This window comes from Pezoporus flaviventris, unplaced genomic scaffold (genome assembly GCF_033815535.1).
Source record: "Pezoporus flaviventris isolate CSIRO_AGI_PZ_B2104156 unplaced genomic scaffold, CSIRO_AGI_Pfla_v1 ptg000153l, whole genome shotgun sequence".
Taxonomy (NCBI): Eukaryota; Metazoa; Chordata; class Aves; order Psittaciformes; family Psittacidae; genus Pezoporus; species Pezoporus flaviventris.
This window is the reverse complement of record NW_026892701.1, coordinates 924,527-939,784: the sequence shown is the minus strand read 5'-3', so window position 1 is coordinate 939,784 and position 15,258 is coordinate 924,527. Positions and strand designations below refer to the sequence as shown.

The 15,258-nt window shown below is 44.9% G+C and overlaps 1 protein-coding gene across 1 annotated transcript in view; it reads right to left on the bottom strand.

Moving 5' to 3' along the window:
- LOC133283090 (guanine nucleotide-binding protein G(q) subunit alpha-like) overlaps positions 1 to 15,258 on the bottom strand; it is a 133,278-nt gene that overhangs the window by 113,890 nt on the left and 4,130 nt on the right. The gene's annotated exons all lie outside the window — the stretch shown is intronic.

Sequence of the window (15,258 nt, the reverse complement as noted above, 5' to 3'; positions counted from 1 at the left end):
CAGTTCAATATCAAAACAGCAGCAACACAGTAATAACTGAGGCAACACTGAATTAAAACTTTTACTTTGAAGAAGAATAAGAAAATGGAAGTAGAAAAACAAAATATTACAATGAGTTAATAACTAAATTAATAACTAAAACAAAATATACACTCCAATATATCTACAAATACCATTGCATATTTAAAGTTATAAGCATAAATTTCCATTCCTGAAGATAAAGTTCTAAAGAACAACTAACTTGAGAGAATTACTGTGAGATGTTCTATCACAAAAAGTCATAGAGTAAGAAACAAAAATTATATTGCTGGGACAACCTTCAGGACATTATGATAAGCAGCAATATACAATCAATACACAAATTTGTTAGAAAGCCAAATAATATAACAATTACAGTACCACAAACTTCAAACTCAGAAATTTATGAAATAAGCTTTAATTAAAATTTGGCTCATATTTCTTAATTGAGAGTCACTGATTCCTTTAATTTTTTTTGCATCTTTCTACTTTACACAAAACACAAGTAATATTTTTTAAGTTAACATTCTGAATGTTTAATAATTTAAAATTAAGATCTGCTTGTTGGGAATTTCGCATAGACTATACCATTAAATCATACAACAGTTCGGGTTAAAAGCCCCTTCCCCCCCTTCCTTCCCCCCCCGCTCACGGAGGGATGGGGAAGAGAATCAAAAGAATGTAACTCCCACGGGCTGAGATAAGAACAGTAAGAACAGTCCAGTAACTAAGGTATAACACAAACCACTGCTGCTACCACCAATAATAATAATAATAATGATAAGGGTAATAACAAGGGATGACAATACAACCGCTCACCACCCACTGACTGATACCCAGCCCGACCCGAGCAGAGATCTGGGCCTTCTGGGTAACTGCCCCCAGTTTATATACTGGGCATGACGTGCTGCGGTATGGAATATCTCCTTGGGCAGTTTGGGTGAGGTGTCCTACCTCTGCTTCCTCCCGGCTTCCCCTCCTCCCTGGCAGAGCATGAGACTCAGAAAGCCCTTGGTCAGAGTAAATATTCTGACCAGCAACTAAAAACATTGGTGTTATCAGTGCTGTTCCCAGGCTCAAAGTCAAAACCACAGCACTGCACCAGCTACTAAGAAGGAGAAAAATGACTGCTACTGCTGAACCCAAGACAGTATCCACCCCTTATTCCATATCATTCATGTCATACTGAGATCCCACATTTTCAATAGACCATCACTCTTATATCATATATATACATGTATATATACGTCCACACAGAGAGAGAGATCATTCCTTAGTGCATGGACCAATCCCTATAAAGCTGCTGAGTCCATTTGGTCCATGATGTCGGGCTCCATTTCTTGTAACACTCTTTCAGATCAGTACAGACAGCGTGAGGTAGGCAATTTGCCAGGCCTCCTCATATTGTACTTCAGCCATCATCCTCCATACCAAAGAGGCTTTAACAGTTTGGCTTCACACAGTATCACAGTATCACAGTATGCTAGAGATTGGAAGGGACCTCGAAAGATCATCTAGTCCAATCCCCCTGCCAGAGCAGGAACACCTAGATAATGTTACACAGGAATGTGTCCAGGCGGGTTTTGAATGTCTCCAGAGAAGGAGACTCCACAACCTCCCTGGGCAGCCTGTTCCAGGGTTCTGTCACCCTCACTGAGAAGAAGTTTCTTCTCAAGTTTAAGTGGAACCTCTTGTGTTCCAGTTTGTACCCATTACCCCTTGTCCTATCATTGTTTGCCACTGAGTAGAGCCTGGCTCCATCCTCGTGACACTCCCCCTTTATATATTTATAGACACTTATAAGGTCACCCCTCAGTCTCCTCTTCTCCAAACTACAGAGACCCAGCTCCCTCAGTCTTTCTTCATAAGGGAGATGCTCCACTCCCTTAATCATCTTTGTTGCCCTGCACTGGACTCTCTCCAGCAGCTCCCTGTCCTTCTTGAACTGAGGGGCCCAGAACTGGACACAATATTCCAGATGCAGTCTCACCAGGGCAGAGTAGAGGGGAAGGAGGACCTCTCTCGAACTACTAACCACCCCCCTTCTAATACACCCCAGGATGCCATTGGCCTTCTTGGCCACAAGGGCACAGTGTTGGCTCATGGTCATCCTGTCGTCCACTAGGACCCCCAGGTCCCTCTCCCCTACACTGCTCTCTAACAGGTCGTTTCCCAACCTATACTGGAACCTGGGGTTGTTCCTGCCCAGATGCAGGACTCTACACTTTCCCTTGTTATATTTCATCAAGTTATTCCCTGCCCAACTCTCCAGCCTGTCCAGGTCTCGCTGGATGGCAGCACAGCCTTCTGGCGTGTCAGCCACTCCTCCCAGCTTAGTGTCATCAGCAAACTTGCTGATAGTACACTCAATTCCCTCATCTAAATCGTTGCTGAATATATTAAATAATACTGGTCCCAGTACTGACCCTTGAGGCACTCCACTAGTTACAGGCCTCCAACTAGACTCCACCCCATAGACTACAACTCTCTGGCTTCTCTCCTTCAGCCGGTTCACAGTCCACCTCACTACCTGATCATCCAGTCCACACTTCCTCAATTTAGCTGTGAGGATGCTGTGGGAGACTGTGTCAAATGCTTTGCTGAAGTCAAGGTAGACCACATCCACCACTCTGCCGTCATCCATCCACCGTGTTATTTCCTCATAAAAGGCTAAGAGATTGGTCAAACATGATTTCCCCTTGATGAAGCCATGTTGACTGCCCCTCATAACCCTCTTATCCTTGATATGCCTTAAGATGGCACCAAGGATAAGGTGTTCCATCACTTTCCCAGGGATGGAGGTGAGGCTGACCGGTCTATAGTTACCCTGATCCTCCTTCTTGCCCTTTTTGAAGACTGGAGTGACATTTGCTTTCCTCCAGTCCTCAAGCACCTCTCCCGTTTCCCAAGACTTGGTAAAGATGATGGAGAGTGGTCTAGCAATGACTTCTGCCAGTTCCCTCAGCACCCGCGGGTGCATCCCATCTGGACCCATGGATTTATGGATGTCCAGATTGCTCAACTGGTCTCTAACCCATTCCTCATCGACTAAGGCAAACCGCTCCGTTGACCTGACTTCATCTAAGGTCTCAGGGGTACAGGGCTCTTCAGGACTGCCTGCAGCAGAGTAGACAGAGACAAAGAAGGCATTCAGTAACTCTGCCATCTCTGTATCTTCTGTCACCAGGGCACCCATCCCGTTCATCAGTGGGCCTACATTGCCTCTGGTGTTAGTTTTGTCTGCCATGTATTTGAAAAAGCTCTTTTTGCTGTCCTTGACCCTTCTCGCCAGGTTTAATTCTAAGGAGGCCTTAGTCATCCTAGCTGCCTTCCTACATCCTCTAGCAGCAGCCTTATATTCCTCCCAAGTGGCCAGCCCCTCCTTCCATGACCTGTAAACTCTCCTCTTCCACTTGAGCATACCCAGCAATTCCCTATTTAGCCACGCAGGTCTCCTGGCCCTCTTCCTTGACGTGTTGGGATGCTCCGATCTTGAGCTCGGAAAAAGCAATCCTTGAATGTCAACCAACTATCTTGGGCCCCTTTACCTTCAAGCAGCCTTGCCCATGGGATTTCCCCTAGCAATTGCTTGAAAAGGCTAAAGTTTGCCCTGTTAAAGTCCGGGGTTGCAATTCTACTTGGTATTCTACTAGTCCTACCACACAAGATCCTGAATTCCACCATCTCGTGGTTGCTGCCACCAAGGCAGCCCTCAACCCTTACTGCTTCAACCAGATCCTCCTTGTTAGTGAGGATGAGATCCAGCAGCGCTCCTCTCCTGGTTGGCTCATCCACCATTTGCAGGAGGAAGTTATCATCCATACACTGGAGGAACCTCCTGGACTGTGGCTGGGTTGCCGAGTGGTCCTTCCAGCAAACATCAGGGAAGTTAAAATCCCCCACTATGACCACGGCCTGTGACTGTGAGGCCGCTCTCAGCTGCCTGTAGAAGGCCTCGTCAACTTCCTCACCCTGATCTGGTGGTCTGTAACAGACACCTACAACAGTATCCCCCCTGCCAGCCTGCCCCTTAATTCTCACCCACAGACTCTCAACTCGCTCGTCATTTGTCCCTGGACAGAACTCGGTGCATTGTAGTTGCTCCCGCACATAAAGAGCAACCCCAATACTTAATAACTTACTTAATAACAGCACGTTTCACACTCATGAATAACCTGGGCAATAGTGTCCATTGCTAAGTCCACCCGTCAATCATGAGTCCATCTATATGTTGCAGCTCTGCCCTGATGGCCTGTAGTGTCATGGGCCCACCAGGCTCAAAATAATACACCCTTCCCTTCAGAAGTTACTGCAACGTGTCAGCTGGGGACTTCTTACAGCTGCCTTCCATCTCCAACGCTTCCAAAGCACAGGAGGGGCCCAGTGGAGTAGGTACTCGCCCATACTGTCCCACACACCCTGCAACTCACGACTGACCAGCCTCGGGGAAAATCTCTTGGTCCTCCTTGGTCAGAGTTTCTGAGTCTCATGCTCTGCCAGGGAGGAAGCAGACAGGACACATGACACACAAACTGGCCAAAGAGATATTCCATACCACAGCACGTCATGACCAGCATAGAAACTGGGGGCAGTTACCCAGAAGGTCAGGACCACTGCTTGGGTCAGGGTGGGTATCGGTTGGCAGGTGGTGACCAGTTGTATTCTCTTCCCTTGTTATTTCCCTTATCATTATTATTATTGGTGGCAGCAGTAGTGGTTTTGTGTTATACTTTAGTCACTGGACTGCTCTTATCCCAACCTGTGGGAGTTGCATTCTTTCAATTCTCCTCCCCATCCCTCCGGGAGCAGGGGGGGAGAAAGGGGGCGGGAGTGAGTGAGCAGCTGCATGGTTGGGCTTAAACCATGACAGTTCTTTATGGTGCCGAACGTGGGGCTTGAAGGGTTGAGATAATGACAGATCTGACCAGAGTGTGTCTAATCGCATTTGTGATAAGCATTCATTTTTTTTTGATTAATAGTCACTTGTTACAATGCTGATTTAATGGCTCTCAAAGTTGTTGCTCTTGATCTTAGAGTTTGAGAATGTCATACGTTACTTACAGCCAGCATTTGCTGGTTTACTGTTTGTCATCTGGGGGGCCTGGGCTAAGTTTCTTGTTTTGTTGTACTTTATGATAGTGACTTGTAATACAATAGACTCATTGATCATGAAACTAATCTGGCTTGCATTCCCAGTGTGGTCATCACCTCTATACTTCAGAAGGTATATAATGGAAGTGTTTAGCAATTACACATTTTGTTTCCCTCCTCAGGTAATCAGCCAATGAAGGAGACATTATCTAACACTCTCTGCTCTCCCATCAGACTATTTACATTGGGAGTAGATTCCGGAAGATTTAAAGATCCTGAATATCTTTTCAATGTCCTTGAAAGCACCCTGCTCCTTTTGCTGTGAACGAGCTTGTTACTGCATATGCTCTCTATGTTTTGCCTATGGTGTGACAACCCTGAGAACACCCGATTTTGTCCGATCATGGAAGCTAAGCAAAGTCCAGCTCAAGTCTTGTCTAGGCTTAGATGATGATATAGAAGGACCACCAAGAGATTTTCCCTGAGGATGGACAGCCATGAGTGGCAGGCGGTGTGGGAGAGTATGGGCAAGTATCAAGGCCACTGGGCCCCTCCAGTGCTTTGAAAGCATCGGAGATGGAAGGTAGTTGTATGGAGTCTCCAACGACAAGTTGTAGAAACTGCTGAAGGAGAGGGTGAATTGAGTCAGTTTGCTGAGGTGAAAGCCATCCAGCTAGCCTTGGACATTGCTGAATGAGAAAAGTGGGCAATACTGCAGACTGATGGACCGTGGGGGTGGTTCCAACAATGGAAGTAGAGCAACTGGCAACACCGAGGTAAACCCATCAGTACTGCTGCACTGTGATAAGAAATCACTGCCCGGGTAAACAACCAGGTGGTGAAGGTACGCCATACAGATGCTCATGTACCCAAGAGTCAGGCCACTGAGGAACACCAGAACAACCAACAAGTGGATAAAGCTGCTAAGACTGAAGTGGCCCAGAAGGACTTAGATTGGCAACATAAGGGTGAATTATTTTTAGCCTGGTGGGCCCATGACACTTCAGGCCATCAGGGCAGAGATGCAACATACAGATGGGCTTGTGATAAAGGGGTGGATTTAACAATGGACACTATTGCCCAGGTTATTCACAAATGTGAAACGTGCTGCAACTAAGGAAGCCAAGTGGTTAAAGCCTCTTTGGTACGGAGGACGATGGCTGAAGTATAAATATGGGGAGGCCTTGAAGATTGATTATATCACACTCCCACCAACCTACCAAGGCAAGTGCCATGTGCTTACTACTGCAGAAACAACCACCGAATAGCTGGAAACATACGCTGTGCTCCACACCACTGCCCAGAACACTATCCTGGGCCTTGAGAAACAAATATTGTGGCAACACGTCATCCCAGAGAGGTTTGAGCCAGACAGTGGGACTCATTTCCAGAAAAACCTCAAAGACACTTCGGGAAAAACCACAGCACTGAGTATGTATATCACATCCCCTACCATGCACCAGCCTCTGGGAAAATCAAACGGTACAATGGGCTGTTAAAAACTACACTGAGAGCAATGGGTGGGGGAACTTTCAAACACTGGGATACACATTCAGCAAAAGCCATCTGGTTGGTCAACACCAGAGGATCTGCCAACAGGGCTGGCCCACCCCAGTCAGAACTTTTACATATTGTAGAAGGGGATAATGTTCCTGTGGTACACATAAAGAATTTGCTGGGGAAAACAGTCTGGGTTATTCCTGCTTCAGGTAAAGGCAAACCCACTCATGGGATTGCTTTTGCTCAGGGACCTGGATATACTTGGTGGGTAATGAGGGAAGATGGGGAAGTCCAATGTGTACCTCAAGGGGATATAATTTTAGGGGAAAACAGCCAATGAACTCAATTATATGCTGTTGCCTGGTATGTAGCACTTTTATAGCCCACCAACTAGACGTCTTCAGGTCACCAGCGACTGGCCCTGACTTCCCTCGGACCATCATTCCAAAAAACAAAATAAGTTCACGAAACCAGATAAACAACTCAGCAGTAACCAGGTGAGTTCCGCAGTGTCATCAGCAGGCAACAATCCAACACTGCACACAGTCTCTCCTGCTCTGAAAGACTATTACAAGAGATAGAGCCCAACATCATGGACCGGACGAACTCAGCAGCTTTATAGGGATTGGTCCATGCACTAAGGAATGATATTTCTCTCTTTGTGTGTGTATGTGTGTGTGTATATATATAAATGAGACAAGAATGATGGTATTTTGAAAAATGGGGGATCTGAGCATAACATGAATGGTATGGAAGAAGGGGTGGATACTGTCCTGGGTTCTGTAGTAGCAGTCATTTTTCTCCTTCTTAGTAGCTGGTGCAGTGCTGTGGTTTTTACTTTCAGCCTGGGAGCAGAACTGATAACACCAATGTTTTTAGTTGCTGGTCAGAATGTTTACTCTGACCAAGGGCTTTCTGAGTCTCATGCTCTGCCAGAGAAGAGGGGAAGCTGGGAGGAAGCAGAGATAAGACACCTGATCCAAACTAGCCAAAGAGGTATTCCATACCACAGCACATCATGCCCAGTATATGAACTGGGGGCAGTTACCCAGAAGGCCCAGATCTCTGCTTGGGTCGGGCTGGGTATCAGTCAGTGGGTGGTGAGCGGTTGTATTCTCTTCCCTTGTTATTTCCCTTATCATTATTATTATTGGTGGTAGCAGTAGTGGTTTTGTGTTATACCTTAGTTACTGGACTGTTCTTATCTCAACCCGTGGGAGTTACATTCTTTTGATTCTCTTCCCCATCCCTCTGGGAGTGGGGGGAGGAGAAAGGGGGAGCGAGCAGCTGCATGGTTCTGGGTTGCTGGCTGGGCTTAAACCATGACACCAGCCTGCTGCTTTTTGCTGGGAACCTGCATGTTTCCACAAATACTGCACGTGATTTACCCATGGCCATCCCACCTTGAGAACACCCGATCCCATCTTGGAAACTAAGCAGGATTTATCTTGAGACTTATCTAAGGTTAAACCACTAATAATATCACCAAGAGATCTTCTCCAAGGCTGGACAGTCCTGAGAGCCAGGGTGTGTGGGATCATATTGGCAAGCTCCTAGGCCAGTGGGTTCCTCCAGTACTTTCACCACTGACCAAGTGTAAAATCCAGAAAAACTAGTAGAACACTTAGATAAGGCGTGCTGTCATCATGGCAATACCAGAGAGGCACAAATCATGACAACTTGCTGGGGTTTGGCCTATGCCTACAGAACCCTGCTCTGTAAGGACAAGGAAAAATATGTCCCTGGATCTGACCACAAAGCAAAAGACAACGTGGCTGCTGCATCCCAAGCAACAAGCACAGCAGCTACCCTAACCCCAATGACAGACACTGCAGCACTGCAACCCAGTAGCAGGCACTGCAGCTAAACCAAAGGACAAATCCATGCCAGTATGAGTTGCCCCTATAAGCAAAGGGAAAAGCAACCGAAAAGTAGGAAAAGCAACTTGTACAGTTAAGGAAGATCAAGACTCAATGCACAGACTAGAGGGGGTGACATTTGAACGAGAAGAATTACAACAGGAAACAGAGGAAGAGATAAGTTCTTGATCAATGACCTTGACTGAGGTGTGGAATAAGAGAAAAGATTTCAGCTGTCTTCAAGGGAGCACAATGTCACCTGATTGCTCTGATGCTGGGACAATGGGGCCAATGATCACAAACTAGAAGGTAGGGAAGCCAAGTAGCTAGGATCACTTGCTAGGAAAGGCGGACTTTACAAAGCAATTGCAAGAGACAAACGAGTCCTCAGCCTCTGGAAGCATGCCAATCACGACCACAACAGTGGGCTGGTGGCAATATCACACCAACTGAGACTCCCTGATTCCCATCCATGAGCTGATGCGTAGACTGGAGAGCCAAGGAGTGATCAGTAGGACCCGCTCACCCTTTAATAGCCCCGTATGGCCAGTGCAAAGGTCTAACGGAGAGTGGAGACTAACAGTAGACTATCGTGACCTGAATGAAGTCACACCACCATTGAGTGCTGCTGTACCGGACATGCTAGAACTTCAGTATGAACTGGAGTCCAAGGCAGCCAAGTGGGATGCCACGACTGATACTGTCAACGCATTTTTCTAAATCCCTTTGGCAGCAGAGTGCAGGCCACAGTTTGTTTTTGCTTGGAGAGGTGACCAGTACACTTGGAACCGACTGCCCCAGGGGTGGAAACATAGCCCTACCATCTGCCTTGGACTGATCCAGACTACACTGGAACAAGGGCAAGCTCCAGAACACCTGCAATACATTGAGGACATTACTGTGTGGGCAATACAACTGAAGAATGTTTTGGGAAGAAGCAAGAAAATAGTCCTAAGCCTTCAGAAGGCCATTAAAATGGATTAAGGTCAAGGGACCTGCACAGGACATTAAGTTTTTGGGAATAAAAAGGCAAGATGGATGTCATCAGATCCCCACAGACATGATCAACAAGATAACAACATCTCCACCAACTAATAAGAGAAAAAAAAAAAAAAGCTTTCTTAGGTGATGTGGGGTTCTGAGCAGCAGTCTGGGCCTAACAGGTAACTCCCCCCCAGTTTCCATACAAGGCATGACATGCTGTGGTACAGAATACCCCTTTGGCTACTTTGGATCAGGAGTCCTGTCTCTGCTTCCTCCCAGGTTCCCGTGCCCCTCCCACTGGCAGAGCATGAGAAACTGAAAAGTCCTTCATCGGAGTAAACATTACTTTGCAACAACTAAAAACATCGGTGTGTGTTATCAGCACTGTTCTAAGACTAAAGTTGAAAACACAGCACTGTACCAGAAACCAAGAAGGAGAAAAATAACTGCTACAGGTGAACACAGGACACCTCTCTATCACGTGTACCATGAGAAGAACGATTACAATTGGACCCTGAACAACAAAAAGCCTTTGAACAAACTAAACGAGAGAAAGTTCATGCAGTAGCCCTTGGACCAGTCTGGACCTGGTCCGGATTGGGCACGATGTGAAAAATGTACTCAACACCGCAGCCAGGGACAATGGTCCTACCTGGAGACTCTGTTATAAGGGGAGTCCAGGGGAGACTCGAGGTTGACCCCTCGGCTTTTGGAGTTGGGGATACAGAAGATATGAGGCTGGCTGAGCTCCAACTGAAAAAGAGATACAGGCAGACTATGAAGGGGTTCAAGCTGCTTTGGAAGTGACTGGCACTGAAGCACAGCTCCTCCTGGCACCCCGATTACCCCTGGTGGGCTGGATGTTCAAAAGCAGGGTCTCCTCTACACATCATGCAACCAATGCTACGCAAAGTAAGTGGGCCGTGCTAATTACACAATAAGCTCGAACCTACCAAGTCAAGTGCCATGTGCTTACTACTGCAGAAGCAACCACCGAATAGCTGGAAACATACGCTGTGCTCCACACCACTGCCCAGAACACTATCCTGGGCCTTGAGAAACAAATATTGTGGTAACACAGCACCCCAGAGACATTTGAGCCAAACAATGGGACTCATTTCCAGAAAAACCTCAAAGACACTTGGGGCAAAGAGCACAGCACTGAGTATGTATATCACATCCCCTACCATGCACCAGCCTCTGGGAAATTCCAAAGGTACAATGGGCTGTTAAAAAACTACACTGGGAGCAATGGGTGGTGGGACTTTCAAACATTGGGATACACATTTACCAAAAGCCACCTGGTTGGTCAACACCAGAGGATCTGCCAACAGGGCTGGCCCACCCCAGTCAGAACTTTTACATAATGTAGAAGGGGATAATGTTCCTGTGATGCACATAAAGAATTTGCTGGGGAAGACAGTCTGGTTTATTCCTGCTTCAGGTAAAGCAAACCCACTCATGGGTTTACTTTTGCTCAGGGACCCAGATATACTTGGTAGGTAATGAGGGAAGATGGGGAAGTCCGATGTGTACCTCAAGGGGATATAATTTTAGGGGAAAACAGCCAATGAACTCAATTATATGCTGTTGCCTGCTATATAACACTTCTATAGCCCACCATCTAGATGCCCATCTCCACCACTCTGGGCTTTTAAAAATAAAGAAACATGTTGTCATGATCATCATCAAGAATAAAGTAATAGGAAAGCCAGCAGCAGCGGGAGTCTTCCAGAACTCTCCTCACGTCACCACTGACTGACCCCGACTTCCTTCCAATCATCACCCCAATAAAGAATTATCTTTGATCAGACAAGTTCAGTGGCTTCATCAGCAGGCAACAATCCAACACTACACACCGTCTCTCCTGCCCTGAAAGACTCTTACAAGAGATGGAGCCTGATATCATGGACTGAATGAACTCAGCAAACATTAAAGAGATGGCCCTGTTACAGGCAAGCCCAGACAAAAGAGACAAAAAGCAGTGGTATATTTAAAAGTGGGACCTGCGCATGATGTAAATGGTGTGGAATAAGGGGTGGATACTGTCCTGGGTTCAGCTGTAACAGTTATTTATCTCCTTCCTAACAGCTGGTGCAGTGCTGCGTTTTCAACTTTGGTCTAGGAACAGTGCTGGTAACACACCAGTGTTTTAGTCGTTGCTAAGTAATGCTTACTCTGATCAAGGACTTTTTGGTCTCATGCTCTGCCACTGAGGAGGGGCAGAGGAAGCCAGGAGGAAGCAGAGACAGGACACCTGAGCCAAACTAGCTAAAGGGGTATTCCATACCACAGCACATCATGCCCAATACAGAAACTGAGGGAGAGATACCTGGAAGGCCCAGCTCAGTTTGGGCTGGTTATCGGTTGGCGGGTGCTGAGCAATTGTATTGTGCATCACTTGTGTTTATTGGGGGGGGAGTTGTTTGTTTTTTTTCCCTCTTTTTTCATTCCCTTTTAGTGTTATATTCTCACTCCTTTTTATTTCCCTTATTATTATAATTATTATTGGTGGTAGTAGTAGTTTTCTATTGAACCTTAGTTACTGGACTGTTCTTATCTCAACCAGTGGGATTTACATTCTTTCGATTCTCCTCCCCATCCCTCTGGGCGTGGGGGTAGGGAAGAAGGGGGTGAGTGAGGGAGCGACTGCATGGTTCCAAGTTGACAGTTGCTCTCTGGGCAACCTGCTCCAGTATTTTATCACCATAATTGGAAAAAAAATAAATAAATTCTCACATCCAGCCTGAATCTCCTCTCTTGTAATTGAAAACCATTACCCCCTCATCCTTTCACAACAGGCCCCATCTTTGTTACAGGCCCTTTTTAATATCTGAAAGGACACAATAAGGTCTCCCTGGCATGTTGTCTTCTCCAGGCTGAACAACCCCAACTCTCTTAGCCTTTCCTGATAGTAGAGGTGTTCCATCCCTCTGATCATTTTTGCAGCCCTCCTCTGGACATTGTCCAGCCTGTCCATATACTTCCTTTATTGAGGACTCCAGAGCTGGACACAGTACTCTTTGTGGTGTCTCACAAGAATGAAGTAGAGGGACAGAATCACCTCCCTTGATATACTGGCCCTGTTCCTTTGGATGCAGCCCAAGATATGCTTGGTTTTCTGGTCTGCAAGCACACATTGCCAGCTTATGTCCATTCCTTCATCCACCAGTACCCTCAAGTCCTTCTCCTTTGTCTGGCAGTCTCATCACAATCTACTAATTTGTGGAAATGGTACAGACCAAACCTCCAAGCTGGAGGTATACCTTCAGCTTACCCAAAATGCTTTTTAAGCGGATCCAACAGCAGCTGAACTGCTGAGGATTTCATGCTTCCCGGTGTGACACAGGGGACACCTAGATGGTGACAGAGGAAGGATGAGCACTCTCACTGTCTGCTAGGTAACTAATTTATTTTTTTTTCCTCATAGGTACACAAAATTAAGATTTATGGCAGAACTGAAGTAAAAATTAACTTTTAGAGTATGTGAACACGATTTGATTACATTTGCTATGTGCAAGCAAAATACAAGATCAGTAGCACAAATACTTATATACTTAAAACTATATTTAAAATATATTTGCATTTAAACCACACAACAAAAAAAAACCCAAACAACAAAACTGAAAAAAAAAACCACCAAAACAAACAAACAAACAAAAACCACACCAAAAAAAAAACCCACACCAAAAGCACACCACCACCACACACACCCCCCTAAACAGCATTGGTCCTCTACTGCTCTACTGCCTCTACTAAACAGATATGGCTCTTCATATTAACACAGAAAATCCACAAATAGCTTGGAAATATTTCTGGTTTGGTTTTAGGGAAACACAGATCATATTTTTTGGAAAGCAGGGCCTCAGCAAATAAAACAGTTATTTGGCAAGACAAATGCCATAACCACAAACATTTCACCCCTTCCTCAGCTTTACTGCTGAGCACGATATCATATGTTATGGATAGCTGTCCTGTGCTTCCCAAACTTCCTCCCCCCCTCCTTACTCACTTGATAAAATCCTGACACTGTGAAAGCACTGCTCAGCAATAGCTAAGACACTGGCCATATCAACACTGTTTTAGTCACAAATCCAAAACACAGCACCATACAGGCTGCTATGAGGAAAATTAACTCCATCCCAGCCAAATCCAGTAAAAGCATTTAATTTTTGTTGCTAGCATTGCCCTGGTCTATAAGATGAGAGTGCTTAGTGAATCCAGTATCAGTTTATAAAGAAAAAAAAAAAAATTAAGTCCCATAGTAGTTCCTCAGTTTCCCAAACCTGATATGTTCCCAAAAGTACAAGGAATGATGGTATCTTTCCCAACTTTTATTCATTTAAGTTTTTCTGGCCTAATAACTACATTTGTAACTACAGAAACCATCTGACTGACGTCCATTTACCCATAAACATGAGTTGAAATGGTTTCAGGCATACTTATCCAACATTCACTAACATAAGCAAGAGAATTAACATCTAGATTAAAAGCTTAAGCGTTGAAATACCGGGCACAGGTATGTATTGGGAGAGGAGTGGCTAGAGAGCAGTCCTGCTGGGTTGACTGCAGGCTCAGTAGCAGCCAGCAGTGTGCCCTGGCAGCTAAGAGGGCAAAACGCATCTTGGTGTGCACACAGCAAAAACAGGTGGACGAAAGAGGTGATTTTCCTTCTGTATTTATGCCATGGTTTAAGCCCAGCCAGTAACTCGGAATCGGGCGGCTGCTCGCTCACTCCCCCCCCCCTTCTTCTTCCTCCTGCTCCCGGAGGGATGGGAAGGAGAATCAAAAGAATGTAACTCCAACGGGTTGAGATAAGAACAGTCCAGTAACTAAGGTATAACACAAAACTACTACTACTACCACCACCAATAATAATAATAAGGGGAATAACAAGGGGAAAGAATATAAAACTAAAAGGGGAAAAGAAAAAGATAAAAATAAAAACAAATGATGCCCAGTACAATTGCTCAGCACCTGTCAGTGTTTGTCATCCTTAATCAAATTAGATAGCCTTAGAAACAGTTTCTCCAAAGTAAGAGATACTTATCAATCTAGTTTCACCACACATCATCAAGATATAAGTATTTGTGTTTTCTAATCATAAATAAATACCATTGTAACTGCCTACAATTATTTTCAAGCCTTCAGTGCAAGTATAAGCATGGATAAATACAAAACAATAAAATGTTGCAATGCTCTTTTAAAATAATTAAGTTTTCTGCTTTAAGAGTAAATAGCCAATTAGAATACACTATCCGATATTAGTATTTTTAAATTGTGTGCATAAAATTGAAACACACATAGCATCAGTTTACATATTTATATAAGTAAAGGAGACTGTCTATTTGCACAGGTATTTCAGAATACAGGAGGGAAGATTCATCATTGGCTCAATGGGCCAACTTCCTCTTCAAGGTTTAAAGAGTTCTGCATGCAAATCTTCCACTCAGCTAATACAAGTGTGTAACAAAAAAAAACAAACAACAAAAAAAAAAAACACAACAAAAAAAAACAAACCAACAACCCTCCCCAAAAAAAAACAAAAAACAAACACACAAACAAAAAACAACACACCACCAAAAAAACAAAAATCACACAACACCACACTCCCCCTCCTGCCTCACACACACACACACACAAAAAAAAAAGGAAATAAATAAATAAATAAATCCAGTCATCTTCCAGTTAAGACTAGTTGCAATTCAGGCTAAATTCAAATGGTTTATCTCCTACTTGTTTCTTTTAGTAACAGAGAGAGAACTAAAGGATACTCATATTTGACACCTTGTTTCATTGACTCATC